Below are 15,138 nucleotides of genomic sequence, written 5' to 3'. Positions count from 1 at the left end.
CTCCGACAATCAGATGTTCTGTATGTTTAGACGAGATGAGTGACCGTACACACATACTGACGTAACTGTGGAATTTCCCGAACATTCCTGAGATAAGCTCCTCCGCCCCGGTTGTAGCCCTGACCACCGATTCATTTTGTTGTTTATTACCGTTACAATGCTTGAACACATCTCTGTTTCGATGTCAAATACATATTTAATTGAATCTTATAAAAACTCTTTATTGTTAATTTGAAATCCGTCAACTTATGACACAAAATCTTATCGAGGCGTGAACTAGAAGTAGAAGTAGTCCGAACCTGCACTGCGTTTGTATTCATACGTCATTGCGATTACGCTAATTTGAACGCAACTCCCCTTCCGTTGACTATATAAGGGCATATGTAAATATATTACTTTATAACGAAGCATACTGCCAGAGACACTAGAAAGTACAATGCACACATCCCGGTCACATTATAGTGACAGTGAGCGAATCAGTCGTTTCCTTTCCTGTGAACGTGTTGAACGTGAGGCGGGAGCAGAATCAATCATTTGTATAGACTAAGGTGTATATAGGTTAGGAAATAGAATCAAAAGTTGCCTCCCCTCACTAACACGAACGCTCAACTTAAGGCCAAAAGCGAGGCGTGTCAAGGGAGAAGTTTCGAAAGACTTTATTTCGGGAAAAAAAAGATTTAAAGTATAGTTTTACATTTCCTTTTACAATCATGCAATATGGGCATCATTATAATTTAGTTGAAATATCAGGAAACCTAAATTTTAATGGACGTAATTAAATGCAAAATATTATGACTGTGATATTCAAATGAACGCTCGTTCAAATGATACTAATAAAACAGATGGGTAAATTGACTGCATTAAAGCATCGCCAAACCATTGAGAATGGGTAATCTACTATTATTATTATTCAACTGTCATGTAAAAGGCTTGTACAAATGACACACAAGGCATTTTCTTGTTTTCCTGTTGCAATTTGTATCGATGGGCAAAATGTGGTATAAATGGCGCTTTCATATGGCATAAATATAGTTTGTGAAAATTAGGCCCAGCGAATAACTTCCAAGCAGTAAATCGCTAAATTTTACATCCGCGTAATTTAATAAGTTTACAGTAACATGTGTCATTTTAACCCGCGAGATTTTATCCAAAAGAGTAAGTATAAAACAAACGGGCGACATTAATAGAATTTCTTTGATTGCTTTTCAATGCTCTTCAAAGGGAATTTAAACATGACGTTGAGGGTTCCAAAAGGAAATCGTGGTAAAAGGTAAGCATTCAATAAAAAAAACTTTCTCGCCGATAAATATATCATGGGTAAAGTAATATCCAATCTCATATGATAATTTATTGACTATTATCGTTTTGCACTATTAATATGTGACGTCTTATAGCCCAATGTGCTGCCTTCAAGTCCATTCTAATATATATAAAGAGAATTGACGACAATATAAAAGGATGTGTCGATGCCTTTATAGTTGCGGCCGTCATGGGAAATTAAAATATGACGTTGTACTCGCTAAAGTACACAGAGCCTATTTACAAAGTTTCAATTACTTCATCGACAAACCCTGACTTTATCACTAACCCATTAACGGATTCTTGCCCTACATTTAATTACAGTTTTGATATTTAACACTAAATGAATGTTTGTAGTGGTATAGAGTGTACATTAGATCGCACTATCGCTACGTTTAATCAATTCACAAGGGAACCAATTTTATTAATCCATTGGCACTTATAGATAATATTGACGGATACCGCTTCAAACAGATTTTCATTTTTTATATTGCAGCTAATTAAAAAAAACTTTTATCGTCATATTAAGTAACGGTATAATTTCGATTAAGTTCAGTATCAAACAGGAGCAGAAACACATTCAATCATATTTGTTAATTTCTGATTTAAGATAAATGAAAAAACTATGCACCGATAAGTATGGTTATTTCTTTTTATAATATGAAAGATATTTTTTTTTTAATTGGGCCCATAATTCATCGATCACAAATCAGCATGTAGACAAGCCTCGTGCGCCCAAACGGACGTGCAACAAAGCTGATTAATAATTGAGGAATATCTGCTAAGACAAATCTCATATATTTGCATATAGTTGAAGTGATGTTTGCGTACATTTCTTTTTGAAGATCTTTGATATTTTTAAAGATGACTTACTTTGATTCAGAACCATGATAACTAATTAACTGCACTATTTTTAGACTGTATGTTTTATTGAACAAATCAGTTTGGCGTCCGTTGTGTACTAAAGCTTTCAACCTCTTATATTAAGCTTTAAGCTGCGGTTTTAAAAAAATGGTTCATTACAGATATGTTTTTCTAAAAAGAAAAATGTTGTTTGATCTTTAATATATATTCAAATTATATGAAATATACGCAACTATTTAATCATTTTAGAATAAGAATGACTAAAATAGAATCAATTATTGATTCCATATAAAGTTTTTAATGTTCAACAACTCAAATTATCTTGATGAGGTTTTTGATTGACAAATGACGATCGTATATAGCTAGCCTCGTGCTCGCACGTGCACGTGTATCTATTCAATGTCATAAACAATACAAAATGTAAAGTCACGTGTTAATACGTGGACTATTTGATTGACAACTGATCCCTCAATGGTGGTGTTATACACTCTGGGTTTCATATACTTATGTAAAGAAGTGGAAGTAAAGATATGATTAGAAATCCATATGCAAATGAAATAAAGATTTACATAATTATATTTAGGACAACTGTAATGTAATGGCAATAATTTCATATTTGAAGTGTTGCCTAGAACGTGAGAGCAAAAGCTATAATTGTAGAAACTAAATAAAAATGGGCTTAATATATTGGTGCATTCAAAAACGTTATACCCCTCCTTTATATTTTTGCGATAACGTTTATATACAGATCCACATGCAGTACTAAACACCAAATCCCAAACTATCAAATCGTTGAGAAATCTTAGTTTTCAGCAAAGTTTTTTATGCTAAAATAGAACAAATACTTAACTAGGTCACTTTAACCTACCTTTAATAAGTATTTTTCTTCGTTTTTTTTTGAACGGAACTTCACAAACCCAAGATTTGAAGGCAAAAACTGCAAAAAAGATTATATATTTGATCTTTTAAATTAATTAGATACTAAACAATGAAAATGTTACTTTTTACCATTTGACCTTTGAAAAAATCGAATATTCTGATTAGCATACAATATGCAGCTGACCTAAGGTATCTCCATGCAAATATTTTACTTAGTCACGGAGTACTCGTAAAACCGCCCAAAGTCATACTCCTCCTTTTGCAATAAAACGGAAAGGTGAACTATCTGCCACACGATAAAAGATAGTTTCAATAGCTTTCTTTTTCTTATTCCGATATAGAAAAATGGGTCATATATATTAAAAACTGATATCTGTGTAATATTACAAACGAAAGTGTAAAAGGATACAATGTAAAACTGTTAAAATACCTTGACGGTGTGTCTATTATGAGTGTAGAAAAGATTTGTTTTTTTCTTTGCCTTTTTTTAACGTATCCTATATCACCTGGCTTATTTGATGAGTGTTTTGATAAAGCGGCGGACTGCCTTGGAAATTCAACAATAGGTTGTGCCTACACGGTTAGAATTACTTCCTTGCCCCATAAGTATTACTATACATACAATATATTAATCAGGTTTTAGTGAAATCAGTTCCAGGATAGATTGCATATCTCCCACCGTCAGCATTAAAGAGAAAATGCGATCGTTGGATCGAGGCAGACTTAGTACGCAGACATGGAGTGCATTCACAGGTAGGGTGTCCAGATGATAAAGGAATCTAATTCTCTTTTAACACGATTTCTGATTACTTAATTTGTGAAATCAATCACGAATATGTCAAATCGTTAGAGATGATCCTTTGTAGATTAATTCTTAGACGCTGGATATTAGACACATGGAATAAAAATAGGTGCTTGTAAACAAAGATTAATTGGAAAATACTAGACTTCTAAAGCTTTATCACCATAAAATAAAATTGATATTCGAGTTCTGAAAGAAAGATTATTTTTTTGTGCATTACAGTGGAGAAATGGCATTAAACACATTTTTCATACATTTTACGATTAGTCAAATAGAGTTGCTTCATGTGAAAACTTTTTTTAGAAATATTTTTTAAAAGATTTTCTTTTTGCGTCATTGTCTTCAAATATTAACAACAACATGAATTTCGATGAAAATATCAAAAAGAACATTTTTTGTTATCTGTATGTATTATATAAAATATCAACGAAACACAATTTAACAAAGCATGACAATTTATTGACTCGTGCCCCATCCGGGCCTCGAACTCACGATCTACGGTACCCAATCGTCTAGCCAAACATAGCTGCGCCTTCTACCACTGCGCCACATCCATGTGTTTCTTTGTTATTTATATATATATATAATTAAAAACAAATAACTTTGCTTATATTTCAAAAATCAATAAGTAAGCACTTGACCTTTTGTCTGTTGCTTGATATTTCATTTTCTCTATGATATGCAAAAAAATACGAATTAAACTCTTAAATATATCAGACATTATTCTAAGCTCTTCATCTTTTGATCAAAGTGTCAAGCTTTCTTGTAGGTAATCTTTGTGATGTTTTAATGGTATTGGGTATGTCTTATGTAACATGTACTTCATGTCCAAGTGTTTGATGAAATCTTTGATCTTAGGATATTAACAGGATGGTTTTCAATAACAGGATAAATGCATTTCGGTACAATGTGGTTGATTACGATCCCCGCATTCTGGGAGAATTTGGTATCAAGATGTGTTTTTAAATTTCTACATTTTTTTTTAAATTCTTTCTTTTATTATTTTTGTATTGTTTTTGTTTGTTTTTGTCTGCCATTTTCAAATGATCTTCTAAAGATTTCCTTTTTGTTGAGGTCGATATGGTGTTAACCGTTTATTTGAAATTAAATTAATATTAAAAGCTTAGTTCTAGACATTTTTTTAAAGTATTTTATCAAAATGCTGTGACATTATGTTGACCGAATTAAAAGATCTTAATATCTATAGTAAATATAAAGAATTTGAAAGGAACATCAAATAACACTTTCTGATAATGCAGAAACCAAACTGAGGAATTCAACGCATGTTGCAGGTTCAACGACGAAATTTTAACCACAATATGATGTATGACTCATGGCATTGATGAACTTACTTCTTGAAACCCATGGGTTTATTTTCCCGGTACTGTTTCACAAGACCATTTAAGTATCTAAACAAATATTGAATTTGACAGTTTGTTCTTGTTATCCAGATTTTCAGTTTTGATAACGATTTTGTACATAACATGTCTGTTATACTTTACGCGTGTAACTTTATGATATATCACTATTTTGTAGTTCGCAATGCTAACTGCGTTGGATACTTAGTATATATGCACGAGTTTACCTAAAGAAATTTGAGTTCTATAACAGGTGTATTATTTGCTTAATATAGAGATATATATGTGCATGTGTTTCCGTTTCCGTCTTCCGCACTTAAAAGCATGCTGATGACCACGGGTTCGACAGAGTAAATAGTATTCATGCCAGAGTGCTGTTGAATTAGCTTGACAAAGGAAGTAGTGGTATCGTTTTAACTTTTCACTCTTTTTCTGCTGTATTCTGGCATTTTCATTATAAAATTTTCTTTCTTTTTGCTGTTTAGATATACATTTATGACAACAATAGTTAATAGAATAATCGAAAGTCTTGTATATGCCTATATAACATTTCATTGAAATGTTGTTTCATGAAAATAGTGTTTTTGATTTGCTTTATGACAAGTGTAACATTAATCGCTTTTCACCCTGGCGGCAGAAATGGCTTTGACAGGTAGACAACTTTACAGAAAATGTCTTAGAGATGCAAAGAAGGACAGGCTGCTACAATCTAGCCTAAAATGGTATGATGATCTTGGACTGTTTGATAGTATTCGGAATGGGAACTACACAGTCAAACTCCAGGAATTTGTACACCGCACGGGACTCAAACAAAGGTGAAGGCATTCTGTTGATGAAATAGTGCATGATATATCATTGAACTATTTTGATGAATATGTATAGTATCTAAGAACTTAATTAAAGATGCTCCACCGCTGACAAATGGTATTTTTGTCTATCAAAAAAAACAGCGGACAATTTAGTATTTTTATTAAGTCACAAAAGCTACTTACTTTACACTATTACCACCATTGGAAAGTTTGAGCTTCTAATTTTACTCCAAGATAAGAATATCAAAAATAATAAATTGCATCCCGTGGTACTATGTCCTATATGGTGTAAAGTACTGATTGCGCGTGCACCAAAATCAAAATAAACTATAATATACTATTTTTTGACTTGATTAAAAATACATGTACACAATTAAACACTAATTACTGTTCAAATGATGAGTATCTTTATGCTCTGTCGGCGGTAGAACATCTTTAAAGATTTTTTTTAAAATTGTATAATCTGAAATGGATTCAGCTGTAAGTTAATTTTATCGCATAACTTCAGCAACACACCTTTCAGAGAATTTAAAAACCAAAATGTCTAGTATCAGTTCGAGCGGAACCCGAAATTTTTTATTCAATCGCGGATTACACAAAATGTAAAACTCAGAATAAATTAAATAACTGTTAAATTATGGACGTCAATGCTATTGTTTGGTGTCTGTAATGGTTGATATGTATGTAAATGACCCGAGGAGATAAGGTTTAATCAGATAGAATGCAATGCTGTAAGCTACTCTCGAAAACAAAACATATGCATTGTCAGAATGGTAATTAAACTGTAGAAACCATGATCCTTGATGTCTATTTCAAAATGATTGGCGATAAATGAATGCAAAAGGCATGACCAAATACTGAAACAATTGGAAGTAAATTGTGTTTTGAAATGTACAGCTTTGAAACAGTTTAAAGTCTGAACATTTAATAAAAACCCGGATCTTTTAGTTTAAGATCTACTGATATTCAAATAATGTAACTTTCGCAGCGACTAATTTCGCGATGTCCATGTGAAGACAAATGCCCGAAGATTAACAATCGTGATATAAATAATTTAGATATCAGTCCGCGGAGAGAAGTAAGTAAATCGCACGAAAGGAAGATAAGTTGACATGCAGTACCCAAACATGTACTGGGTTAGCCAATCACTTAGATTACAGTAAGCATAAGCCCATTTTACAAGAGCACTATTTAATCGTAAATAATGCATCCTCTGCCAACTTGCCTTCCTACAGCTATGTTTCATACATGATCCAGTCACTTATGGTGTCACGTGTATTGGACTACGGTTGCAATGGTGAGGTGGACTTTCCAGAGGAATATGCTGACGATTTGATTGACGTCATCAACGAATGCGTAATTGCACCCGAATTTGAGGATGTTGTCAGTATCATGCACGCATGCGCAAGGATTGATGGTGAAAGTAAATAATAAACTTTAACTTGATTAAAAGCTTCCATATCGAAAAGAAAGTTAAGCAACAAGCAAAATTTCAAATATGACACAATGATATAAATATAATGTCAAAATGATCAAATAATTTGATAAAAATGAGAGTTCTAAATGATAAGTTGTCGGGAAAATAACTTAGAAATATATACAATGAAATGAAAAGTATGTAACTAGGATGTAGTTTACTTTGTCTGGAATTCGTTGCAATCTTTATCTGTGACCACAAAGCTTAACAACCAATAAAAACTACCATTAATGTTTTACCTACGTTTTGCAGTCTATACAGCAGAACACAGATCCTTGGTGTGGAAAGCTCTCGTTTTAGACCAGACACTGGAAGTTGTTAGGACTACAATTGTACAAAACGAAGGTCACGAGTTGGAACAATTATTTGATATAATAAAAACTGAACTAATAATCGAAATCAGAATGAGTTAATCGAATTAACGTTTTCCGTTAGTTTGGAAAGATGTACACAGATCTAAATAATATTATTTCCATGATATGAAATAATATTTTGTTATCTCTGAATATTGACATAATACGACATAATATGAAATATCAATAATACTTATTTCGATTGTTTTTCATATATTTTGAAGGTGTGGTAAGGCGAATTCTAGATCTCGGCTGTAGTCATGGCGACTTAACCAATAGAGTTGCAGAAGAATTTCCAATAAAGGTGGTCCATGGTTGTGATATGTCTCTTGCCAACATACAACGTTGTAACACTAAATCGTATGATAAACAAAATACGTCCTACTTCAATGTTCCTGATGTAACAGAGCTGCCACAAAACTGGAGTAAGACCTATGACCTAATAACATTGCTCCAACCAGTCTCTCATAACATAAATAACACAAAAGATATAATTTCAGAGGCAGTAAGGGTTTTACAAGATGGCGGGGCGTTTCATTTACATCGAACCGGAAGTTAAGGATAACCCACGTGACAACAAGTTTCCCGAGTCTGCGTACGATCATGCTGTGACTTACTGGTTCCGCTTACCATGCGGCCATTCTGATGTTTCAGAGAGCGACTACCAAGTGGATAATACAAAGAATTTCCTTATGGAATGTGGTCTGAGGGTTGAACATCACCAGTTCATCCATTGTAGTATACAGAATCATGCATTCGTGTGTGTCAAAATATGACTAGCTTAGTAACTCTTGCAATGAAGTAAGGTCCATAACTGTCTAACATACGTAAGAATAACTATTAAAAAGTTAGAGAGAGAGAGAGAGAGAGAGAGAAATGAAAAGAAAATGGCGGTCTTCGACAAGGGAATGTCTCATAAAGGATACTTGAAATTCTTTCTAAGATTTTCCTTAATATCAGTTGAATAGTTTTAACGTTGCCGGGTTTAAAAAGACTGGTGGTAACGTTTTGATCGTCAGGTAAAATGAGTAATTCGAAAGACACTTAGCCATTGCTTGTTTGGTAAATGTTATTGGAATACAGACACACATTGTTTGTCTCTGTTTTTGGGTGATTTTTTATTTGTAAGCATTCGATGCATATGCAATGTAAGATTTTTAAATTCGTTTATACTCTTAATTATTATAGCATTTCATTATCATATTTACAAATTTGACATCTCATCTTTTATTTTCATTGATTGATTTCTGCACAATGCGTTGCACAAAACATTATTTAGGATATTATCGTACAATTCTCTTGATAGCTAGTAATTTTGTCCAGATAAAATCTTAAAGATTTTCTCTATTTAAAGGGAGCAAACGAATAAGTGTTTTTCCTTAGTTACAAAAATTACTTACTTTACACCATTACCACCAATAAAAAGTGTGAGCTTCTAATTTTACTTCAATATAAAAAAAATGCACCAAAAGCAAAATAAATTATTTTATTTTATTTAGTGTTAATTAGATATATTTATATACACACGATTAAACACCAATTATTGTTCAAATGGTGAGTATCGTTTATGCTCTGTCGGTGGTGAAGCATCTTTAATAAACCTTCAAATGAATTAAATGCATAGTATAGCCATTATTGATATATTTTGAATGTGATCCATGAAATTGTGAATAACGGAAGGAAATATACCCAACTGTATCGGTGTATCTGCGTATATCCTGAAATCGTGTTGATTTATATGTGTCATGGTTTGGTTAAGGTATGTTATACACATAAAGCTCTGCAGCTAAATAATAAGACTTTTGATGTCCGTTATTCTTAAGTATGAACCACAGTTATCTCCCCTCATTTATCGACTCTGCAATTCCTTAAAACCTCTATAACATTTACACTTATAATGTTTCTAACTGCTGACTTCAGAGATAAAAGTAATCTAATGTTTTTCGAGACAAGTGGCTTTTTGCTTGTGTACGTGAGCCAGTCTGGTCAACGCACCGGCTGAATCAGACGAATATCTGCAATTTTGTATTTTTATTTTCTGATAAGGCTTACGTCACTCAAGACAGCACTAATGGTGTAAATGAATTTATATCATGTAATCTTATGATTTTATGGATCGGTGTTCTGTGTAACAAATCATTGCACAGTAAACATCCAAAGTAGATGCATATTTTTTATAATGTGAAATAATTAACTCTAGAATGATGAACATGAGGCTATACTGATTTTAATTTGGCAATATACTACCGTGTATCACACAGTATAATCAGGATTTCAGCGTCACTTAAGGGTACAGCATGGTCATATCACAGACACATACAAAAGCTGGCCAGATACTGCTCTCATTTGAAATATCTATGATAGAGCACACATGAGACACATACAAAAGCTGGCCAGATAATGATCTCATTTAAAATATCTATGACAGAGCACACATGATGAATTACTTTACATCTCTAGTGTCATTCTTATGATTTGATTTTATTGTTTCATCGTTGTTATGCATGTCAAAATATAATGTACGGTTTTGTTTAAAATCACACTGTATGGATGCGGTTTTGTACTACCATATATTTATCGCTGAAAACCATGAATGTTTATGGATATTTTTCGCTTTAAACTATGATGGATCTATGTTTTCGATTAAAATCATCGTGTATGAAATCTTTTCTTTTAAAATTGTGATGTATAAATTGTTTGCTTAAAACCATGGGGATGAATGTTTTTCTCTTAAAACCGAAATGTATGATTTTTTTGTTTAAAATCATAATGAATAACCGTTTTTGTTTAATACCATGTTTAATGCCAAAGAATAAATGCCATTTGATATCAGTAGACGAGTATACATATCACCACCCTTTGACATGTCAAATGCTTTTGATATACTTCCAAATAAGCTGAAACGAAAATACAGGTATATATACAATATGGGAAGAACGGATTCACATTTATACATATCCTTGAAACATGATTCTACTTGAATCGATACGATAATTGGTATCTATGTTTCAAAAAGGCGGCAACTCAGGTTCAGGTAGACTATTTCAGTAAAACGTAGTTGATATCAAAACGACTTATAGCATAAAAAGATATCATAAATCAAATTCATTACTGAGTCAACATTCCGAAATTTTTATAAAAGATGATTTCAAAAATTTATATTTACAATCTGAGTGTTTCGTTAGTATATGAATCAACCAACTGACGAAAACAAACATTTGCCTTTGAAAACACTGTGAATATACTATGAAAACAACGATTCTCGTGCATCGATCAGCTGATTTCAAACATGACGCCAGTTTCATATCAATACAGAAATAGTCCTCATAATTTTTAATGTATAAATTTTGATTTGTTGTCTCTTGATATGGAATCAGCTAAGGTTTACTGTAATAAGACAATTAAATCTGATTTTAACTACATTTCTTGTTTTTTGTTTGTCATTTGCAAAGAAAGGTCGCGCTCCACGAGATATGTAGATAGCTTCTGCTTTTCATAGCCGCTACGAAAATTAGAAAAATGCATTCAATCCCTATATGAAAAAAAAGTGGATCCGAACAGATATCCATTCAACAATATTAATGGAACCCGTTATAAAGTTCGATTCCAGGTCACTATTTCTAATGGGAGATACCATATCGACAGTGACGACGATCAAATAATAAGGCTGATGGCGCTTGCCAAATCAAAATAATGTACACGAAATACATTTTATAAACAGTAGATGACTTAATCGAAGAATACAACTGGTAGAAAACATTGCATTTTGATTTTGTTGATTATCCTTCGTGTCTGCTGACTACCCACAAACCTGTGTAAAATCGAGCTACATGTTGGTCGTAGAGAAAATACGGAATACATCGACATATATACGGCCTCCCTATTTTAAAGATGCTCCACCGCCGACAGAGCACAAATAATATTCATCATTTGAACAATAATTGGTGTTTAATCGTGTATATATATATATGTCTAAGTAACACAAAAAATAATATAAAATAATTAAATTTGCCTTTGGAGCATGCGCAATCAGTACTTCTTTCCATATAGGATATACATGTAGTGACATGGATTTTTTTCTGGATGCAATTAATTTTATTTTTTTTTAAATTTTTAACTTGAAGTAAAATTAGAAGCTAAAACCTTTATATGGTGGTAATGGTGTAAAGTAAGTAACTTTTGGAACTGAAGAAAAATACTAAATCGTCTGTTTCTGTTTTTGATAGTGAAAAATTACCATTTGTCAGCAGTGGAGCATCTTTAAATATTTTAAATCCTGCATAGCGATAATTAAATAAACCGGTAACAAGGCTTTCATTATAATATTGCAATCGTGAACCTTCGGTATTTTCCGTAAATGAGAAAATATATAGTATGTCTCGTATTTCGGAAAGTGTCGAAGGTTCACGATTAAATAACGCTGGTCTTCTTCAGGTGTATATACACTATTTACACTAGTATTCAATTCTCAGTGACTTGTTTGCTGTAGAGATAACCATTCTCAATCCAAAACAATATTAAGGTAAAAGTACATGTAATTGTTCGTTTAAATGTTTACCTACAACGCTTTCTTTTGTGATTATAATTGTTTATCCATGTTCTTTACCTAGAATTAATCCGATGATACCATCATCGTATTTTATCACGAAATCATACCTTGATACGATTTTTGAATACGTTGAGATAAATATTTAAACAATAATTATTCATATGTTGAATGTAAAGTATTGCCGAGGTTGAATCGAACATAGAACATATTATGTGTAACAAATGAAACAGGTTCCTGGAGCCCAAGGTGTTCGTGATATTCCAAACTATGGCATTCTGCTTTTAGATATAGATGTATGTTGATGTTTTAAATATCGTTTTTATTGTGACCGCGCTGACAACTGCTATCTGAAATTAAGCTTTAATTCTGATTTAATTGAGAATATTTTAAACAAAAGATAGTATAAGGATGCCTTTTACTCCTGATTACTAAATAAATGCATTTCGATCACTAATGTTTGAATTTAAGTTAGGATAGCCTTATTTTTTATACTTAAAACTTGCTTACCTAAATCAATATGTAGATAGAGATGGTAATACATATTTTTTCTTCAAATTATTTATATAGTAAAGAAAAACCATAATATATGATTTTAACCAATTACCTTTATTTCAATTTGATGTTGAGCATATCAAAATGTTAAAATGGCAAACGCCTAGAAGCTACAGGTCACAAAACTCTTGAAAGATATTTTAACTACTACGCTAACTGTAGATTTATAACTGGTATCTGGTAGGCAGAAAGGTTTCACGATACACTGCTTGTTACGGTTAATTTTCTTTCACGTTCCATTTTCGTTTAACACGTAAAGAAATATTTTTGTTTCTTTTTAAAGATCTGGTAAGAATACCCAGCATGATAGTCCTTGCAATCAACATGATTGTAATACACCAAGGGAGAAAGGTTTATCATAGCTAAACCATCAATTGCTAGAATTTGCTACCATCAGTTCAAGGTATGACAGTGCTCAGAATTCGCAATATCATTGGAGTATACTTGTCAATGATACCTAATGTACAAGACACCTTGTAGTAAATGACAGTTTCCCGCATATTGTCTATTGTCATTGGTACTGGAATGGTATCATACCATTTGAAATGGTGTGCTTACATTACAATATTATCACTAGCATTGTACCAGACGGATCATACAATTGACATATGTCTTTTGATGATATATGACGGTAAAAGTAAATACTGATGTATCGTAAGGTACATTAATGTGGTGTCTGTCTCGGCGATAGCCAATAAAAAATTTTTTTTTTGCAAGATTATACTTTGAGTGGTCAAAGAAAATTCTGTGAAAATTAGAGTTAGGTTAGTTTTGTAAAATTGGAGAGTACACATATCTTACCACTTATTGCTTCGGTGTCTAGTAAGAAATATGTTTGCTGGACTTTAAAGTTCCACATTTGACCTATATGATAGGTATTGGTCATATATTTACATACCTGGAACAAATGCTAAATTAGTAAGTGCATGAATTTATTATAAAAATCTCTCTACTGTACCATGAAAATACATAATATTTCATAATTAAAATCGCGTTGACATTGCACGCTAACGATCGAAATGTAAATGAACATAACTTGTTTCAATTATTTCTTTGTATCGGCGAGATCCTTGAAAATTATGTTTTATAACGCTAGTGCTTTAATACGCGCCAGAATTGTAGACTAAAAAAATAGTTGAGCGTTCGATCCTACGAGTCTATATGTCATTCTTTCTGTTCATTGTTCTCGATAACTGCTCAGCAGCATTTAACCTGGTGAGATGGTTAATAGGACGTTTAGCCCAATCAACAGACACCAACCACGGCCCACCCAACTCATTTTAAGATTAAAGCATAGTCAGCATGATTTGGATACTATTGCAAATGTGTGTTCATATAAGCGCAATAAACAAGCCCAAATATGTGAATAAAATATGTTTTTTGAGTCTGTGCATTGGGGGGGGGCGTCAAAATGACACAGTTTATATATACTTCATTATGATATGTTCGTTTCAATTATGAAAAAAACAACAAACAATGTTGCATTGATACTGGTTTATAAGTAACATGTGTTATTTTTTTTACAATCGTAGTAATAGAAGAGTTGTTTTAATTTATCATTGATAAGATTTGATTTATATTTAATTTGATGACATTGAACAATGTTTTACGATTTTTCATTTAAATTGCAAAATATGCATGAAATAATGTAGCATGTCAAAACAAAAAAAACAAAATGCATGACACTTAACTGAAATATTTGATTGATTAATTGATGACATATTGCTTTAAGCAAAATTCTAGCTTTAAATCTCTATCTTATATGGTCAAAACGGCAAAATCCCCAATAAAATCCCATATATTTTGTCAACTAGGTATCTTTGAGTGACATAGATCAAAAACGAGCAACACGGACATATGTTTTTTCTTTCATTTCTTTCATGGGTATGTAAATCCTCTTTCCAAACATCTATATGAGAAAAAAAGTTTAATACATAGAAAATTTATGAACATTCTCTCAGACAGAGTAACATCCTTAAGCAGAAACAAATTACGCAGAACACTACCTACGCATCCATAGCAGCCCTTGTGGGGATGCGAAAACATAATCTTCTCATTGTACCATGTATATTGAATCAAATCACAATAAGTCATACTACCTTTAGCTATTCTTAAAACTGGCGTTTATACCACGTCAACTGATCCTTAGAAACACCTTTCCTATTGTCCTAACACATAATAGAATAAACGGTGACG

At 32.3% G+C, this 15,138-nt stretch overlaps 1 pseudogene; it reads left to right on the top strand.

Moving 5' to 3' along the window:
* Positions 1 to 5,841: 5,841 nt before the first annotated feature.
* Positions 5,842 to 8,884, top strand: LOC138305063 (uncharacterized; annotated as a pseudogene).
* Positions 8,885 to 15,138: the final 6,254 nt, after the last annotated feature.

The sequence above is a fragment of the Argopecten irradians genome, chromosome 12, assembly GCF_041381155.1.
Source record: "Argopecten irradians isolate NY chromosome 12, Ai_NY, whole genome shotgun sequence".
In the NCBI taxonomy this organism is placed as follows: domain Eukaryota; kingdom Metazoa; phylum Mollusca; class Bivalvia; order Pectinida; family Pectinidae; genus Argopecten; species Argopecten irradians.
The sequence above is the reverse complement of the archived record's forward strand: the minus strand, read 5'-3'. Positions and strand labels throughout refer to the sequence as shown.